At 51.8% G+C, this 19207-nt stretch overlaps 1 protein-coding gene and 1 pseudogene across 1 annotated transcript in view; one reads left to right on the top strand and one right to left on the bottom strand.

The window, feature by feature from the left end:
• Positions 1 to 19207, top strand: part of Parp8 (poly(ADP-ribose) polymerase family member 8) — a 195422-nt gene that overhangs the window by 29166 nt on the left and 147049 nt on the right. The gene's annotated exons all lie outside the window — the stretch shown is intronic.
• LOC101571985 lies at positions 12376 to 12973 on the bottom strand (annotated as a pseudogene).

Raw genomic sequence — 19207 nt, 5'->3', positions numbered from 1 at the left:
GTGACCCAGCACCCCACATGCCCGTGACCCAGCACCCCCTGCCTGTGACCCAGCACCCCCTGCCCGTGACCCAGCACCCCCTGCCCGTGACCCAGCACCCCACATGCCCTCTCACGCAGCTGCCTCTCATGTGCTTCCCTGTGAGGGCATGCTGTTCGGAGGTCCTGTCCAGACCCAAGCCATAACAATCCTTAACAACTCCTGAACTCTTCGGGCACACTACATAGTTTTGGGGTCTTCCCTACTCTGAACCGTTTCACTTCCTCATGAAGAGATTAATACTCTGTTATTTGGGGTGTGGTGCCCCATGGACTCCATGGATAGCTGACCCTGTGATTGTGTGGTCCTTTTTTCTGTCCCATCCACACTGGTCAGCCTTGCCAGTTTTGGCTTTCTGGGTTCCCGTAGAACTTCTCTGTGTTCATGTGTGCTGCAGTGACCTCATAACTCTGAAATTAGCGTCTGAAATGTATTCGGAGGGCGTCTGGCTACTGGGAGCCTCTGCTCACGTGATCTGGCCAGGAACGGGCTTCCTGTTTTTTGTGCTGATCTTCATTTCAGGGAAAGAAACTGGAGAGCCCTCCTGAGCCTTTGCTGACAGGAGACCCCGCCTCTCATGGCAGCGGTGCGCACATGCACCTTCCTCTGGTAGACTGAGTCTCCTAGCTGGAGTCGCAGCTAAGAGGGACAGAGGAGCCTTTGGTGGCTGTCCCTGACCTTTCTGTAGCCTTCCTCTGCCCCAGAAGTGGCGCAGGTCCCGCCCGCCTGCCGCGCACCTCCCTGGCTGAGAAGCGGGTATTGGAACCCAGGAAGCTCCTGGATGGGCGTGGGGCGTGCCGTGTGCCTGGCTGCGGGCGATTTCTGTGGGAGGAGAATCCGGTCCAGCAGAAGGGTGCTCCTGCTGATAGTTTGGGGAGCACTGGCTGGACCCCACATTTGCTCTTGGTGCCTGCTCCCACGGCAGGCTCTCAGCTCGTCCTTCTCAGCTCTCTTGCTCTCCGTGAACCCAGGGAAGAGGGAGGCTCTGTCCTCTGCAGCAGCGGAAAGGAGCCGTGGCCACGGTCCAGCGTCCTCCCTGTCTGTCCCCAGGGCTGCTGTCGCAGGGACCCTGGTGCACCCACCCTGGGAGGACAGCGGCCTCTCCGCTCCTGACCTTTCAGCTCGTCTCCGCCCCAGGTTGGGCCTAAGCTGACTCTGGCTCCCATTTCACGGCCACTGCCTGGGGCCCTTGGGCCCATTTTCCTCCTAGCGATTTCTTCTCCCGGTTCATCCTGCCCTTTGCAATTCACCGGCTGGCTATGTCCCTCAGCGTCTTTGATCTTTTTATTGGCTCCACCAAACAAAACTGCCTCTGAAGGCCTGCCCTGCCTGCCACCGCAGTGCCCAGACTAACCTACGTTCGCAAAAGAAACTATAGGGCCGATAGCCCTCCTGCATGTGGCGTCTGCAGCTCCGGCCTGGCTCCCACGCGGACGCACTGTTGCGGCGGCCCCTCGCAGTGTCTCCGAGGAGGTCGGTGCCCGGCCTCTGCTCCTGCCTTCCCCGTGCATCGCAAGTCACCGGATGGCGCCGCGTCAGGACCACACAGAAGTCGGACCTGAGGGTGGTACATCTTCCCGGCACCGCAGCCTCGTTTCTTCCTGATTCCAGTCTTCCTGGTGGGGGCTCCGGATCCGCCCCCGCACCCGTGCAGCCTGCCTTGCTCCGGATCCACCCCCGCACCCGTGCAGCCCGCCTTGCTCCGGATCTGCCACCGCACCCATGCGGCCCGCCCTGCTGCGCACACTAATGGAGACCCTGCGTGCGCGTTCTTGGTTTGCCCCCGCCTTCGGCGCTGGGTGCCAGGCTCCCCGCAGAGCTGTTTGCGTTTGTTCTTGGTATCCTCGGGCTTTGCCCGGCCCAGCCTGGCACTGCCAAGCAGCTCTGCCCTGACCCGCCCGGCTTGATCGCAGACTCCACAGGGCGCACTGTGCCTGCCTTCTGCAAACCCTCTGCTCCCTGGGTCATGGGGTGGGAGTCCAGGCGTCGCCGCCTCCTGACTGCTGTGCTTGCCTAGCGGATGCACTTCCTGCCTCGGTCTCCTTGGTGCATGACCCTGTGGTGTACGCGCCCAGCTGTGGGACGCCTGCACCCGCTGTTCACACACAGGCTGCCTCCATCAACCCCAGGTCATGTCTAGAAAGCCCCGAATGCCTCGGGCCTTAAGCTCGGGGCTTTCGCGGTGCTCTCAGCCCAGCTCGGGGTTGTCTGTGCGCATGCGCACTGCGCATCGCAAGCAGGGCTTTTCCAGAGCTCCAGACTCACCTCTCAGGAGGGAAACCGCCCTGCATCCAGGTTCCTTGTGCGACTGAACAACCACCTGGTCCGCGCATGCCTTCCCATGCCAAGTGCCAGGGACCTGCTGGGTGTGACTCGGGAGGCTGAGGCAGACAGATCCCAAGTTGGAGACCGGCCCGGGCAGGTTGTGACGTAGCAAGACACTGCTCTGAAGTAAAGTGACATTATTTGCTTGCTTTTTGGGGGCCCTTTTTTGAGGTAAGGTCTCACTATGCAGTGCAGGCTGGCCTTGAACTCACAGCAGCTCTCCTGCCTTCAGAAGTGCTGAAGTGCTGAGATTACAGGGCTGCCTCACCATACCTGGATCCAAATAAAATTACTGAAGAAGGAAACAAAAGCCAGGACGGTCATTCCACAGGCCCGGATTTAGTCCCTAGGACGTTGCCCTGTGCGCACAGAAGCTCCGCGCGAAGCTGCTGTCCTCCACGACGCCCTTTCTCCTAACTGAATATGATTAAGTCGTCACGTGCTTAGTGATGGACTTACTGCCATAGTGTGGGTCAGATGTCTGATGTGAGTGGTGGCCGCCTGCCTTCTAAGTGCAGGCACTGCTGCCCAGCGCCGCTGCCACATCTTAGAGTAAAGCCTTTTTCCATCTGTTCTTCATGTGAATTTGCTTCGCTGCTCTCCAGCCAAGCCGTAAGCAAAATAAAGTCTAAACCTTTCAGCATTACTCCGTTTTAGAGCCCTTTTAGTTGCCCTGCTCTCCACCCAGTGACTCCAGACCTTTATCGCTGTCCAAAAGAGCCTGTCTCTGCGCTCACCTTTCCAGCTGTACCTCTGCACCCCAGCTCTGGGTTCTGCCCTACACGGGCTCCCCGCACTTGTTCTGATGTTGTTTCCTTCTTGAAGTGGGCCCCAGAAGTGAATGTCCCCCTGCCCTGACACTTGGTTGCCTGTGGGCAAACATTTAGGTTGGTGCCTGCCCTTTGCCCTCCTCTGGGTGCCCTTGGGTTTGTGTTCCCGGTGCTGGCATGTGTGGCCCATGGTGGCTTCCCAGGTCCCCGCCTGCTGCGCTTAGTCGCTCTTCTGCCCCCCGGGATGGGGAGCCTAGTTAGTTGCCAGCCCCTCGGGCTCTCTGTGTCCACCCCGTGCTCACCACACCAACTGCCCCTGTGGAAGCTTCTTTGTTACTTAGCAAAGTGCTGGGCTCAGGGCTCTGGAGTGAGGCAGGAATACTCTGGGACCTCAGACTAGCTCCATGGGGACATCCTGTTTGTCCCTAGGACTTTTTCTTCCTTCCGTAGCTTGGGAAAATGGAGACTTTCTGTCTCTAACCCTGCAGACCAGGCCTTGTCACCGTTTAAAATCCACTGAAGGAGCCCTTCTGGCCAGTACCCCGCAGAGCGACACACACTGTGTGCCTCTCAAATGTCCCAGCATTCAGAACAGTGTATATTCTGTGTTGCGTGACTATGTTCCTTGCCCCACTGTGAACTTTTTGAAGCTGGCCTTCATAGTTTTCTGACTTGTGCTTCTCTCTAAATGACCAGCCTGGAGAAAAGAGGACCTCCTGTAGTGTCTGCTTGAAGTTGGAGGCCTCTCTGAGGGCTGTCCACAGCAGTGAACATGTGGCATTCTTGGTGACTTCTGGCTGCGGTGCCGCTGGTGGCTCTTAGTTCAGGGGATCGCTGAGAGTAAAGAAGGGACTGTTCTTGAGGGACTTCTCGGTGGAGTTTTTGTTAGGTGTCCTGAGTTACTGTAGAGCCTGCCACCAATTTTTAAGCTCAAGGAAGGTCATAAGATGCAGAGAAAGGCTATAAGGGCCACCCTTCCTCATCCCCCATTTATTCATTTAGCACAGGTGTAGCTTAAATTATTCTCAGGCATAAAATCAGTGAATTCTAGAATTATTGAATTACTCCTAGGTGTGGATTACAATTAATTAGTTAGTGTTTTCAAGTGTTCACCTTATTCTGAAGCTTTTAGGAAGTTTTGGTCTGTTGCAGGCAGGCGCTGCTGGCCGTGCGGGGTGCTGAGCGTCGGCCGTGCAGGACAGAGCATCGCTGCGTTTGTCGAAGGACGCGCTGGAGTCTAAGTTGTACCGTAGAACCGTTTGAACGTTCTGAGTCCATACTGTTCATGCCTACGTTGCCTCTGGTTTTAGAGTTATGGATGCCTGTTCATAGCAGTGCGCAGGCAGGAAGTGAAACTGCCCAGCCTGTCTGCAACCAGAGGTGACGGCGCCCGGAGGTGACGGTGCCCACAGGTGACGGCGCCCAGAGGTGACGGCGCCCGGAGGTGACGGTGCCCACAGGTGACGGCGCCCGGAGGTGACGGCGCCCAGAGGTGGCGGCACACTGTGCTGCTTGGTTTGATGTCTGCTCTTGTAAAATTTTTTTCTGTACACACATACAATTCACACTTATTCTCAGACTCCTATTTTTTATACATAAAGAATTATCCCAAATTCCTAAATATTTTGCAAGTAGCCTTTTCACTGAATGTCAGCAGATAATTTCTTAAAATTTATTTATGTATTCTGTTTTACATTTCAAATAGCTGTGTGTGAAGCTTTTACTTCACTCCAGGGTGCTGCAGGGAGCAGCCTCCCTTGCTTACGTTTTCTGTGCTTGGTCTGTCTGCTCATAATATATTCCTAGAAGTGACAGCTCAGACCCTTGTGACATGGGGCGGTGACATCAGCGCATGCTGCTGCCTGCACCCTCCTGACTTAGCCGAGCGGAACGTTAGGCTTCTTTTCAAGTCCTGCCAGTGTCGTGACCACAAGTTGAATCTCATTATGGCTTCAGTTTGCATGTATTTAACTGATAGTGAATTTGCCTGTTTCCTTGCTTATCCACCTAGGTTTTGCTGCAGTCTTTTTCCTAGCTTTGACCCACATTTCTTGAGGAGTTTTAGCACTGCTTCTATAAATGTGGCGTCCTCGGGCCTTTCGCTGGGGGTGGCTTTTGGGATCTCAGTCGTAGCGGCGAGTGTGGTTGTGTAGCTTCAGTACTCTAGAAGTTGGACCAGCGGAGCGCTTACGCTTAATGAGGAGGGGAAAGCCGGGCTGCACAGAGAAGACTTTAGTGGGAAAGGGAAGGAGCTGGCTGGGGAGCTCCCAGCCAGCGGGTGGGCCGGCCCTTGCCGAGAGGGCGGGACTGCAGGAGGGACTCCAGCCCAGGAGCGGAGCAGAGCAGCCCTCCCCAAGGAGAACCGCAGAGGGCAGGGCCCCTCCGACCCTGAAGGGACTGCTTGGCGTGGGGGTGGCTCTGTGCCATGAAAACACCGTCCCTGTAAATGGTGGCTTCAGCCCTGTGAGGCTCAGCTGTCCTGGGGTCCAGGCGGTCACAGGCGCAGGACAGTGGCAGAGGCCAGAGGGGGACGTTGGCTGGGCTTCCTTTTTGTGACCGCAGCACAGTGCCGGCTCCTAGCCCGGAGGAGTGGGGCAAACTGGGCCGAAGCCTGGAGGGAGGCTCCGTCTGTCCTGTGGGTTGGCCGGGGACCCCATGACCACTGCAGGGACCCAGGCACTGCCTCCCACCTCATCAGTGCAACCGGCCACTGCCGTCCGGTCACCTTAGCCCCACCTAGGAGGCTTGGGGCTTTGTGGGTTCCGGGCGTGCGTGCGTGTGTGTATGTGTGTGATTTACAGCATCCCCATAAATCCTGGTTATCTCAGCGTTGAGGGGGATGAGATTGTGTAAATTCAGGGGCCAGCCAGCCTTGTTTATTGAACTTTTATGTAGAAACCACCTGTGTGGTTGACACACTTACAGTAGAGCCCGGGTTTGACCCAAACTGCTAACAGGCACAAAGGGAAGGTCAAACCCTGCTCTGGTCAGGGACAACCTTAGAGTTTTTAGCCGACATTGCATTTAAGCCCCATCTACCTCAGACACGCACATACCTGTCCCCCAGATTCTGCTTTTAATGAGTAACAGGCTAAGTAGGCCCAGGAGACTGCCTTCCTCTGTCCGCATAGTTACCCCTGACCTCAACTTGCTTCCTTGTGTACAGCCTGGGAAGGCTCCCAGGCACAGAGATGGAGACTGTTACACCGTGACGGGTACCTGGGCAGCAGTACTGAGTTGTTAGTGCTCAGATAGGTCTGGAGTTTTGGCGTGGCTGTAGACAGCACCTGCATGCTTAGAAAATGACTCAGTAGCTGGGCGAGGTGGCGCACACCTTTAATCCCAGCGCTCGGGAGGTAGGAGGGTCACTGAGTTGGAGGCCAGCCTGGGCTACAAAGTGAGCTCAAGGCCAGCCTGAACTACATAGTGAGACTGTGTCTCAAAAAGACAGGGAAAAAAAAAAATGAAGAAAAAACAAAAAGGCAAAAGAACAGCCTAGTCTGAGGCTCATGCCTAATCACGCAGGACTCCTGACAGTGGGCTGTGATGCTGGGAGAGCCTCGGTGAGCTAAGAGGGTAACTGGCGGCTTCTCTGGTCTGCGCAGATAGTATGCACCCACCAGTTAGTGACTCGTCAGTAAAGAGCCTCACGTTAGTCTCAGCTAACGTTTTATGAGGTCATTAGCAAATGCAGTCATTTATTTCTTTTGGCTACTGTTGACTTAGGGCAGGTGATACAGGGACAATAGAGGACCTCCAGATAATCCAAAGAACATACGGGACACACACTTCCGGCCTGCCACGTGTCCTCTGAAATGGAGTAATGAATGGTAGGACTGGTGGGGAGGGTGAGAGCAGGAAGCCTCTTTTGCGGAGGGCCCAGGCGGTGGCCTCAGGGAAACGCTCTTCTTTCCCTCGGGAGTTTTGCAGAATGAGAGCAAAAGGTCAGGAGAGGATTTGAGGGGGGCAGAACGCCCCGAGTGCAGTCACCTAGTAACATTGCTGGGATGGGCTCCAGCTGGGCGTATGTTAGAGGGGTGAGGGGCCAGGATGCACGCTTTGGTCCCCACCAAGGCAATGGATGCCTGTGTGGAGCAGCAGTCAATGCTGGTCGATCTTCAGGGAGCATGAGGGTGTGGGCGCTCCTCAGAGGCCTGAACCTCCAACACGGTGCGCTCTGCACTGACCGCTCCAGGCCTGGGGCCTGTCTGACTGCCTGCAATCCATCCATCCATCCATCCATCCATCCATCCATCCATCCATCCCTGTCTCCTTCCCTCCTTCCTCTGTCTGCCCCTTCCTTCTCTTCCTCCTCCTCCTCCTCCTCCTCCTCCTCCTCCTTCTCTCTCTCTCTCTCTCTCTCTCTCTCTCTCTCTCTCTCTCTCATCTTTTTGAGTCAGTGTCTTGCTATGCAGCTCAGGCTGGCCTTTGTAGCCCAGGCTGGTCTGGACCTCCCAGCAATCTCCTGTCTCCACCTCCCGAGTGCTGGGATTACAGGGGTATGCTGCCATGCCCATCTGCATGTAATGTTTCTAATCTGGCTGGCTGTAGTATATTCAGTTGTATTCTTAATTTACCATAACTTTTGTTATGTACTTTAGCAATGGATTATTTTGTAAACTTTTCTTTTCTTTTTTTTTTTTTTTTTTTTTTGGCGGAACCAGGGATTGAACTCGAGCCCTTGCGCTTGCCAGGGAAGTGCTTATTCCACTGAGCCATCTCCCTGCCCCCCCTTTTTTGTAAACTTTTTAAAATATAAATTATTTTGATCTGAAAAGCAACTTAGATATTTGAGTTATTCAGTGAAGCACTACAACTTGATTGACTTTTGAGTATACAAAATTCAAGCTTTATTGTACTTGGGCAATGTTTTTTGCTAACTTGTTGCCATGGGAATTACAAATTCCAAGAATTTTCACTTGGGCACCTGCAGAACCGTTCTGACATGGCATTATCTTGATATGTTTTGGTTGAGTTGCTGCTTGGATTTTTGACAGAGTCCTGAGTTTGATGAAGGCGCTCTGGCCCTGACCGCCACGGTGCTTCACCTGCCTGTAAGCCCAGCTCGGCTGCGAAGCAGACTGAGTGCGTCGTTGAATTTCAGATACACAGCGAGGCAGAGTGGAGCAGAGGCAGTGGCCCCTTCTGGGACCATCCTTAGTACTTTGTAGTCACTTTTTAGACTCCTGGAGTTGCCTGACACCATGGCAGTGCAAGCAGATTGAAGCAGAATTCACTGAAGGTTTCAGTGGGTGAAAACTACATGTTTCATTTTAAGATTGAACTTGGGCAGCTGCAAAATTATCCTGAACCTTCATTTCAGTTCGACTATCCAGCACACCATCTGTGATCACTAATTTCTTCCGTGGCCGGCCTGTGAATTTCAGCTTGGAAGGCTGACTCTGCTGGCAGCGCTCGGCCGTCCCAGCTCCCCGCCGCCCGGTGCCCGCCCTGCCCAGCCGTGCCCCTGGCCCTGGGCACCCCTCCGCCATCCCTGTGCCCCTGTGCACTCCCCTGCCCATGCAGTCCTGCCCTCAGGTGGCCGCGGCCCGCCTCTCCCTGCCCCACACCCCTGCAGTCCCCTGTGCCATATGCTCTGAGGGGCCAGCCCTGCAGCCGCCTCAGCACGCCTTTGCATCTTTCTGATAAGAAAAACATGCTAGGTGTTTTGGAAAGCTTCACTTAGGATGCCTTTTTTTTTTTTTTTTATCTTAGTGAGACACAAATAGCAACGAGACAGTTTTAAAACTGATTACTAGCATGGTTTCAATGATGAATGCATTGCATATTGTTGTGTTAGTGGTTATTCATTGTACAAGATGCAGACATGATATCCTGTCCACAAACACTATTAGAATAAATCTCTTTATTCCTTGAATTAAGAGAATGCAGCTGTATATCTATCTTAACTATTTTGAGTATACAGATACCAAATGGTCGTTCATTTGTGTCCCACTTTTTTGTTTAGTTTTCTCAGAGAAAGGTATTCCATTGTTATTTAAGTATTGTAGGTGGGTGAATTCAGCAAAATATTCCAATATAGTCCAGTAGCCCATAATAGTAGTGGGTTATCCTCATGACTGGCAATGTCAGAAGCTGTTGACTCGAGCCTTTCACAGCTTGGCATATTAATATGGCTTTACTTTTTATACCTCGTTTTTATACTTTTCTGCTGGATGGTTAAGACCAAGATAAAGCAAGACCTATATAAGAAATGTAATTTTTGTGTTTGACAAGGTCAGTCAAATCTCCTCAGGATTTGTGCTGAGACCCTGTACCTCAGATTGTAGAACCATTGTCAGTGTCACCCATGTCGATGAGTCCCAGCCATTGCTTGACCAATTTGCTCTCTGTGAAAGCCTGAGAGAAAGTTTTTTCGCCATGTGACTCTCCTTAGGCACATTCTACATCATCTATCATGCTGCTCTGTGACCCCACAATCTCCTTGATCAGAAAATTTGGGACACAACTGAGTTACATGACGTTACAGTATAGGTTCTCCTATGTCCTGAGTCTTTACTGACCTTGAAAGGCTAGGGCCAAAATGTTGGCTGTCCTTGCAGTCCCTCTTTTTCTCTAATTTTTGGTCTAGGATGCCCTCCCCCCCCAAAAAAAAAATCTTTGTCCTATTTCAAATTGTGTGGTCTGCCTTTTTTTCTATTGTCTTTTTTGCGGGGAGAGGCAGCTCACCTGGCTCTGAGGATGGGGCTGGTGTGGCATGTGGTGCTGAGAATCGAACCATGGTCTCTGAGCTTGTCTAAGCTTGCTTAGTTAGATGCTTTAGACAACAGAGCTGTCTCACCAGCCCTCTCTTGTCTTTTTGAGACAGGGTCTCATTGTGTAGTCCAGGTTGGCCTTGAACTCACAGAAATCCTAGTGCCTCAGTCTCCTGCAGGCTGGGATTACAGGCGCGTGCCACCATGTCCAATCTCAATTGCTGTCTCAGCAAGCCCCGGGGGTGGGGCCAGCGCAGCAGGCCCAGGGATCGAACCCCTGGCCTCTGTGCCTGCTTGCAGGTGCTTTAACCCGCTGAGCCATATTTTAAAGAACACAATTACATTAAATTCAGGTGGTAAGTGAATTGAAAAGACTTACTGTAGGAAAAAACCCCCAAATTTTGTCATTCTCTTAAAGATTATTTGATAGTTTCTGGGGCTGTTCAAAGCTACAGCATTTCTGTAAGTCATGTGTTGTCAATGCTGCATCATACAACATGGCTTATAAACTGTTCACTATGTGCTGTCGTTAATTTTACTAGCAGTGAGAACAGCACTGTCTCAAAAATACAAGAATAAATTGGAGGGCTGGGTAAGAACACTTCAGAAGGCAGTATGTGTAAAACATTTCCTAGTTTACTCATCCTTTTTTGTTGTTTTGGAGACAGGGTCTCACGGTGTCATGCAGGTTGGCCTTGAACTCGTTTTGTAGCCCAGGCTGGCCTCCAGGTCGCAGGCGTGCACCACCACGCTAAGCACAGGCTGCTTCTCTGTGGCCGTGGCGTTGAGGGGAGTCAGTGCGACCTTGCACTTGTGTGCAGGGTTCTCTGATGCTTCCCTGGGCATTACCAAGACTCGCTGAGAAGCGCAGGCCGTGGAGAGAAATGGTCATTGCAATGCCCGGGAGCAGTGGGCCTCAGACCCTGCACTCGTGCCTCAGAAGGTTGGCTCCTCTTCTTACTGCAGTAGCTGGGCTTCGCCAGCTGCGACAGCAGGAGCCGCTCGGGAATCGTGTGCCGTAGGCTCTGCACACAGAGGACCCGCGGCTTCCCGGGCAGCTGTGGGGCGCGAAGTCTAGGAGTTGGTACAGGCGGTGAGATGCCCTGGAGAGATTAAGAGGAGAGCAGAATGATCTCTCCTGGGAGCCACAGAGGCCAGGGCTCCTTGAGAGAGTTAGGGAAAGAGTGGAGTTAGAAGAATGCAGACTCTTGAAGATCTTGGCGCCAACTTCAGCTTTAGCCAGTGGGGGTGGCTTGCCTGTAATCCCAGCACTTGGGAGGCTGTGGCAGGGTCCCGGCAAGGTGCAGGCCCAAACAAAAGAAGAACGTTCGGAGGAAACTATTTAAGGCATGTTCCCCGTACCCTAGAGAAGAGGGAGGCTTGGATTTTACTTAACTTTGCAGAAGAACAGTTTCTTTTGAAAAAATTCCAGCCTGGCCTCCTCTGAATGATCCTGTGGGTTCCTCTATTCTGAGTGAGCACACAGTGGTGTCGCTGGACCACATGTCCTGTTAGAAGAGGGCCACTGTGCCCTAGAGCCACTGCAGTCCCGCAGTTCTTTGAAAAGTTGGGGCCAGTGTCCAGTGTCGGTGGGTGACCGTGTCAGATGGCTGGCTGGGAGGCAGTGTTGCGGGACAGTCCCTCTTTGGTTTTCTGCTGTTTGGAAGTGTGTCGGATCCTGCCTTTGCTCTCTCCCATTATCTAGAGGACACTGGTCCTGGTGGGCCTGGAGTCCAGGAAGTGTTGCAGGAAAGGTGGCTCTTTAAGCCCCCGCCACATGCACAGTGCTGTCACCTTTCCACAGCTGCTGTGAGGAGGCAGGGAGGTCAGGGTCGCTTGCCGTCTTTGCCGCCTGTGTGACCGTGGCATCATCCCGCTGGAGCCCTAGGGACCTCCGAGGTCCCCACAGTACCACACCGCCTTGGCCCGCTGCAGGTTCAGTGGGGAGGTTTGGGCTGGGCCTAGCGGGGCAGTCTCTCTGTTTGTCGGTCTGTCTCTGTCTCTGTCTCTGTCTATTTCTGTCTGTCTCTTTCTCTGTTTCTGTCTCTGTCTCTCTGTCTGTCTCTGTCTCTGTCTGTCTGTCCCTCTGTCCCTCTGTCCCTCTGTCCCTCTGTCCCTCCCTCCCTCCCTCCCTCCCTCCCTCCCCCACTCCTGGGACTGAACCGGAGCTTCCTCACACTGAGCCCTGCCCTTTCTTCTCCTTTGAGGCCTGTTCTTGCCAAGTCGCTCAGCTTCCCGGTTGCTGGGCCTGCAGGTGTAGCCACTACACCTGTGCTGCAGGTGTGTTCCGGGTGGGACATCACTCGTTAGATATGTAGAAATTGCATGAATGTGCCCTCGGACAGGCAGCGTGACCCATGGAACAAAGCTTCATTGAAAGTTAGTGAAATCAAATTAAATACACACCCATTTCTAAATGTCTAACTATAGGCATTCTTTTTTTTTTTTTTTTTTTTTTTTTTTCAGGCTTCACAAGGTTTCTTTGTTTGACAGCAGGGTGGGTCGGCTGCTGGCCTGACCCATGTTCTACAGGGCCGCACGGCGGCCTCGTCGGTGCTGGCCTCAGGGACCGCAGCAGGACGGCTCAGCCGGACGCGCTGTTTCGAGGCTTCGTGCTCATTTCGCTCGTGGGCCTTTCTCGATGGGCTTGCCAATGTCCTTGCCCCTGAGCTTGAGGCCGATGGCTCTCTCAATTTTGCCCAGAACCTGGTTATTTGGAATGGCCCGTCCACTCTCATAATCTGTGATGACTTGTGGCTTCTTGTTGATTTTCGTGGCCAGGTCCTTCTGCGTCAGCCCGTTGCTCTGCTGGCCCCGCTGGATCACTTTGCCCACCTCCAGGGTCACCCGGTCGTGGTGCAGCTCCTCCGTCTCCCGGTCCAGCTTGGCTGTGTTCTTGGTGATCGAGTGCTGCTTGTTCTGCCCGGCAGCCCATTTCTTGGAGGTCTCCACATCTTCACTTCGTCTCTGGGCTGCTAAGATGGCCTGCTTGGACTTGGCCTGCGCGGCCGTGGGGCCCTTCTTGCGCAGCACAGTCACGGTGTCCCAGTCACTCTCAGCCATGGCGCGGCAGCGACTCTCCCTCCGGCCGCTCGGGCAGCTGCTCCGGACCTACCTCCGCGACGCCACTATAGGCATTCTGATGGGAAAAATGAGGCTTCAAGCATATTTCTTGGCTTAAGGGCGAAATTATAGTGGACTCTCAGGCATGGGCTGGTGACACATGCCTGTAGCCCAGCATGCGAAGCCTGAGGCGGGCCCTCCTGGAGCACACAGGCCAGCCTGTGCTGCGCAGTTCAGGCTGCAGTGAGCTACACAGAGACCCTGTCCCCCCCCCCCCCCCCCCCAAAAAAAAAAGGAGACTGAAGCCCTTATGCTCTGTACTGTCCCCAAAGCAGACATTCCAGCTTTCAGGAAAAGCAAATTGCATTGGCGTCTGGGTGAGAAAACCCAATGTTTTTAATTACTGGCCACTATGCTGAAGACAGCCTGCCTACTTTCCTTTAGAACTCCCTGAAGGAGAAGGGAAAGCTTCTCCGTAGGGAAAGTTGGGTTCCTTTTGACTTTTTGACTTGATTATTCCATAGATCCTTCCATTCGTATGCAAGAGACAAGATAGTAAGCTTGCAAATAAAAAGTTTTCGTTATGCAGCTTGTGGGTCCCAAATTTAAGGGTTTTTTTTTTTTTTTTTTTAAACTATACTACTGGCCTGAGCTACATCCTTATCCTAAAAATAAAATAAAATAAAATAGAATCTTCCTAAATCGCAAAAATAAAAATTAAAATAGGCTCTTTCTAAATCGAAGTTGCCCAGGCTTGAGTTGGATTGAGCTTGTCCCGCCCCAGCCTCCCAGCGCTGGATTACAGGTGTGCAGTGCCACCCTCGGCTCCAAAGGTAGATTATTTTCTGTTGGGCTTTTTTTGGGATACAGTGAATTTGGAGATTTAATTTGATCAACTACAAGGAACAAGTCCTGTTAGCTGTGTTTACTAAATAACACTTGAAGGCCAGTATGTAAATTGGTAAGAACTGGAATATGTATTCAGTGTAAGTGTGCTTGTGTCCTGTTGCTGATTACTGATTGTGTTGCGCCCTCTTCTCCCAGAACCATGCTGTCGTTGTCGTTGTCGTTGTCGCTGTCGCTGTCCCTGCCTCCGCCTCCGCCTCCGCCTGGGAGCATAACTGCAGCCGTGCTCACTCACTCAGCAAAAAAACAAAAAACAAAAAAAAAGAAATTCCAGAGCCTTTATGGGGCCCAGATCTCAGGATGGTTGTTACACTCAGGGGCCCTCACTCCTGCCCTTGAAGGGGCTACTAGGCAGCCCTTAGGCCACACACAGACTCAGGCTCAAAGAAACACTCTGTGGTGCCCCAGCCCTGGAGGAATGGTTATCTATGAGACAGTGGGCGCTCCTCAGGTTGTGCAAGGAGACTTTCTTAGGTTAGAATTTATGTTCAGGACTTGCATTGTTTGGATAAGCTATTCTCATTTTATCTATCTGTCTGTTTATTTGGTGCAGAGTCTCACTATGCAGCTCGGATTCAAATAGTGATCCTCCTGTTTCAGCCTCTTCGGTGCTGGGATTGCAGGCGTGCACCACTATGCCTGGTTCCGGGCTGGCGCTGCATGCGGTACCTGGAATCAAACCCTGGTCCTTGTGCTTGCCGGGCGGGGGCTTAGACTGCTGAGCTGTCTCCCCAGCCTACCCCCTTCTGATTTTAATTATAATTTGCACCTTTTATTTTTAATGCCTGCTGTGAATTTACATTACAGAATTTTAATTTTGGTTTAGGATTTGATGGCCAGTGTCCCAGCCTTCCTGCCCACTTTCCTTAGAAGGGCAGTGGGGTGGGCATTGTGTCCTCCAGTTCCCTGCGGTAGCAGACGGTGTCCGGGGTGCTGAGGGTGCAGATGGCTGCAGAGCCAGTGCGGGGTCAGCACTCTGGAGCGGGCTGCGTGTGGACGCTGGGGTGGTGTTTAAGGCAGAGCACAAAGTGCAGGACACGGTGAAATGTGGTCACTTGGGGATAAAGCCTTCAGTTCTCCTGGCAGTAAGAATGCATTTGTTGTTCGATTCCACTAGGTGAATGTCTATTTTTGTTGACCTTGTTTTCCTGAGTGCCATTTAATATATCTATAATGCTCTAATTATGTAACTGCATTTAAAATTTAAATAACCACTGAGAAGTGATTTTGGCTACTAAGACTGGACAATTTAAAACTTAAAGCATTGCTAGAGAGATGGAGTTAGCTTGGGAAGTGAAAGAGCGAGTCCAAAGCAGGTACTCTGCATTGCCCGAGCCGCACACCCAGAGAGCTTGTTGTGCTCGGGCTTGTCCATAGAGTTGTGGCGGGTTTGGTCTTGTTGCGACAGGGTCTCACTGCAGCTTAGGCTGCCCTTGAGTGCACTGTGTAGCCCAGGCTGGCCTCAGACTTACGGTGAGCCTCCTGCCTCAGCCTCCCGAGTGCTGGGATGATAGGTTTGCACCACTGGGCCCAGCCTATTGAGGAATTGTTTTTTCATTTATGTGTGTGGTACAGGGTCTCACTATGCAGCTCAGACTTGTAGCAATCCTCCCGTTTTCTGCTTCCCCAGTGCTGGGATTACAGGTGTGCTCCACCATGCCTGCACTTGGTGGTTCAGCGCATCCTGGGGGAGTTTTTATTGTTTGGTAACTGGGCTGTGCACAAGCATTTAGAGTTTTACAGGGGTGCACCACTTTGTCCAGCTCCAATCTTCGTTTATTAATAAATGTAGTAGGAACTGACGTTGTGAGGCTGTTTCTGAGGATCTGTGCATGCCAAAGTGCGTACTTGGTTAGGATTTTCAGGGTTCCAATCTTTCCCTGTCTGAAACTTCTCCAGGAAATTTTACAGTTCAGAAATCCGCTGGCTTGGGTCGGGGATATGGCTCAGTGGTGCAGCAGCTGTGTGGCAAGCGTAAGGTCCTGTGTTCAGTTCTCAGTAATCCCCCATTGTCCCCCATGCCTCCCCAAAAGAGAAGGATTTGGCGGCGTGGGCCGTCTCATGAGCTCCTAAGTACTTTCTCCGTCCGAAGACATTGTGCAGGCTGGCTGAGTAGCTAGCAGGGTGTCTGGGAGGAAGTGGGCTTGTAAGTGGGGCTCCATCCAAGTCGGGTTTCTGTGGTGTGAGCGGTGAGGTCCTTAAGGAGAGGCATTTCTGTATAAACAGAATGAAAATGGATTAGAGGTTAGAGCGAAAGCCAGCTTGGCCTTTGAGGGCCAGCTGATGAGGGTTTCTAGATGTGAGGCCCAGAGCATCCGGATGGACAGTGCAGACAGGCAGTGGATTGTCCTGAAGCGTCACTTGTGTTGGTGTCCCTGTGACCTTTGGCTGTGGAGACCGATGGGAAGAGGCTGTTGTGATGACCTCTTTGAACTCTGTCTCAGGCTCTCTGGCACTAGCTTGCAGGACTTCAGCAAAAGGGCAGTTTTAACTATAGTGATCCTCAGTGTCTTAGTTACTTTCTCATTGCTGAGAGAAAATACCTGGCACCCGCACTGTGGTGGAGGAGTGTTTTCTCTCAGCTCCCAGTTTGTGGCAGCGTGGCAGGAGGAGGAGCTCAAGGCGAGGCAGGCCGCGAGCACAGAGGTTGCTCTGCCTTTCTCTTCCTTCCGCGCAGTAATCCTGTTGGTTGGTGCCGCCCCCATCGGGAGAGCGTTCCCTTCTGAGCAGGCCCATCATCCATGCGCACGCAGGGCTGATCCAGCCGGTCAGTGGCCCGGTTCAGCATCACCCGCCCCCGTGGCCCTGCCGCTCCCACAGCTCTGCCTATGAGCTCAGCAGGCGTTGGGGCATCGCAGTCGAAGCTGAATCCCTGAGCCATCCAGTGGGAGGATGGGCTGCTAATCCTGCCTTGGAAAGTGGCAGGCAGAGAGTGGTGGGAAGGAGAGTTCTGAGTTGAGTTTCAGGTAGACAGTGAATCCTCAGGAGACGAGTTGGGTGGAATGTCAGTCTGGACTCTTAGCTTTGTTCAGTTATGATTGCTCGCTCTGTAGCCCCCCATGTCTTCCATTCAAAATAAGACTTTAGCTTCATTAACTTGGCCTGATGATTTACATAAATGTAGTAAGTGACCAGGACCCGGCTGTTTGCTTTCTGGGAACTTTTCATAAGAATTCTCAGATTAAATTTTTAAAGGCCTCCTGAGACTAGCAAAGCATGCCGGAGGCCGTGAGACTTCACCTGCGGCTATGTTCCTGGGCTTGCTGGAAGTGACCTTCTCAACCCCCCCCCCCCCATGCAGCACCGCGTGCCCCAAGAGCTCAGCCGTCTTTCCGCTGGAGGTTTTGTTGGCTGCACAAAGTCAGCTTTGGTTCCGTAAAGCTACCTGGTCGTATCTGAATTCTAGTCCAAGCATTGCTAGTATAACCGTGTTTCCAGTTGTCCGGGTTCCGCAGAGAATAGATTCTTGCAGGTTCTTCTTGAACTTAGGCAAGTAAGTACATTATCACAAAAAGAATACTCAGGACTCGTTTCTGAGTTTTGGGGAGCTCAGGAAGAGGGGAAAACTAAATGTCTCCGTTGTTGTAAGCCACAGATGGCTTAAAGGAAAACTAGTTTCCTTCAGTCTGTGAAACAGAACATTAGTGCCCTGGCAGTGATCAAAGCCGGCAGAATCTGCACCACAGGCCTCCTAGCAGTCTGTTTCACGAGTCGGACAGCAGGTGCTTTTGGAGAAGACTTGGAACAACTGTGGGCGACACAGAGAGTAACCGTGGCTTAGTCACGTGGTGATGGCAGAGATTCACCTCACAGGAAAATGTGGTTATTTTTGTGGTATGCAACATTTATCAATAATGTTATGACTACTAATATATTAGATTTATAACACTATTTTTTTTTTTTTTTGTCAGAACCGGGGATTGAACTCAGACCCTTGTGTTTGCCAGGGAAGCGCTTATTCCATTGAACTATCTCCTCGGCCCCTATAACAGTATTGTACAAATGTTGGAATGCTTGTAGTAGTGACATCTATAAATATAGCTTAAGGAAGAGTTTGTATTGCCTGTTGACACAGTTGATATTATTTAGCATATCAAACCTAATTAGTTTGGTATCACTTTCATAAGATGTGAGTTTTCCAGAGGCCCACTTCGAAAACCTCTTAGGGTTTTTTTTTTTTTTTTTTTTTTTGGAACTGGGGATTGAACTCAGGCCCTTGCCCTTGCTAGGGAAGCGCTTATTCTACTGAGCCATCTCCCCTGCCCTAAAGTCAATTTTTTAAAAAATTTTATTTTATTTAGCGCAGGGTCTGCAGGGTCTTACTACACAGATTGGACTTGCAGCGTTCCTCCTTTTTTCAGCTTCCAGAACGCTGGGATTTCAGGTGGGCGCCACCACGCCCAGTCTCAGTCCCTGTCTCAGCGAGTCCCGGGGGCGGGGCCAGCGCTTCAGGCCCAGGATCCAACCTGTCTGCCCAAGCAGGGTTTAATCCACTGAGCTATGTGGCCAGCCTAAAGCAGAATTTCTTTTTCTTTTTCTTTTCTTTTTTTTTTTCTTTTTCGTTAATTGAAGGTAAAAGCCTTATTTTTTTATTTTGGGGAAAATTATAAAAAGAAATTCAAACGTAATAAAATACAGTGTTAGTTGTTTATCCAGAATGACAGTAAAAAAGGCAAAAATAAAAGAGGTTATGTATTTGTAAAATGAAACTTACTGAGAACACTTACAAATACTTTTCCTAAATAATCAAAACCTAAGAAAATAGGAAGTGTAAGAAATAATGTTACTGAAACTGCAGAACTTTAGGGCAAGGGGGAGGAAGTCTTAAGTTACTTTTCTCACTGCTGAGACAAAATACTGGATACCCCAAGTTTAAGGGGAGAAGGCTGATTTGGCTCACAGTGTGTGGAGGTGTCAGTTCAGTCAGCTGGCTCCGAGGCCGGGTAGCGTGGCGTGGGGCGTTGCGGAGGAGAGCTGTCCGTGGCAGCGGAAGACAGCAAGGGTCAAGCAAAGGACAAGACGAGCCCCTTTCTGTCCCTTACATTGTATGTAGGCTCTTGGAATTAGGGCAGTGCCCAAGCAGCCAGGGGATTGCTTTAGGATCTCAGTCCCTAATCACAACCTCACACACTCTAGATTCAACCACCTCTGCAGAAGCCCCGCCCACCCTGCCAGTTGTGTGAGGCTTTGGGACAGGCACTGAGGTACACGCTGTAACAGGACATTGCAGTTCCAGACGTTGTTGTACTATAAAGCTGTAGTGATTAAAAACAGCATAGTGTTGGTGAAAAACAAAGCAAAACTAAGCCAAACCAGGCTCATGGGCCTTGAGTGGAACTCAAGGTGCAGAACCAACTCCAGGCACCGTATTCACCTGTTGGTATAGGC

This window comes from Octodon degus, unplaced genomic scaffold, assembly GCF_000260255.1.
Source record: "Octodon degus isolate 3935 unplaced genomic scaffold, OctDeg1.0 scaffold00248, whole genome shotgun sequence".
Classification (NCBI taxonomy): Eukaryota; Metazoa; Chordata; class Mammalia; order Rodentia; family Octodontidae; genus Octodon; species Octodon degus.
Note: the sequence above shows the minus strand (reverse complement) of the source record. Positions and strands in the feature narration are given on the sequence as shown.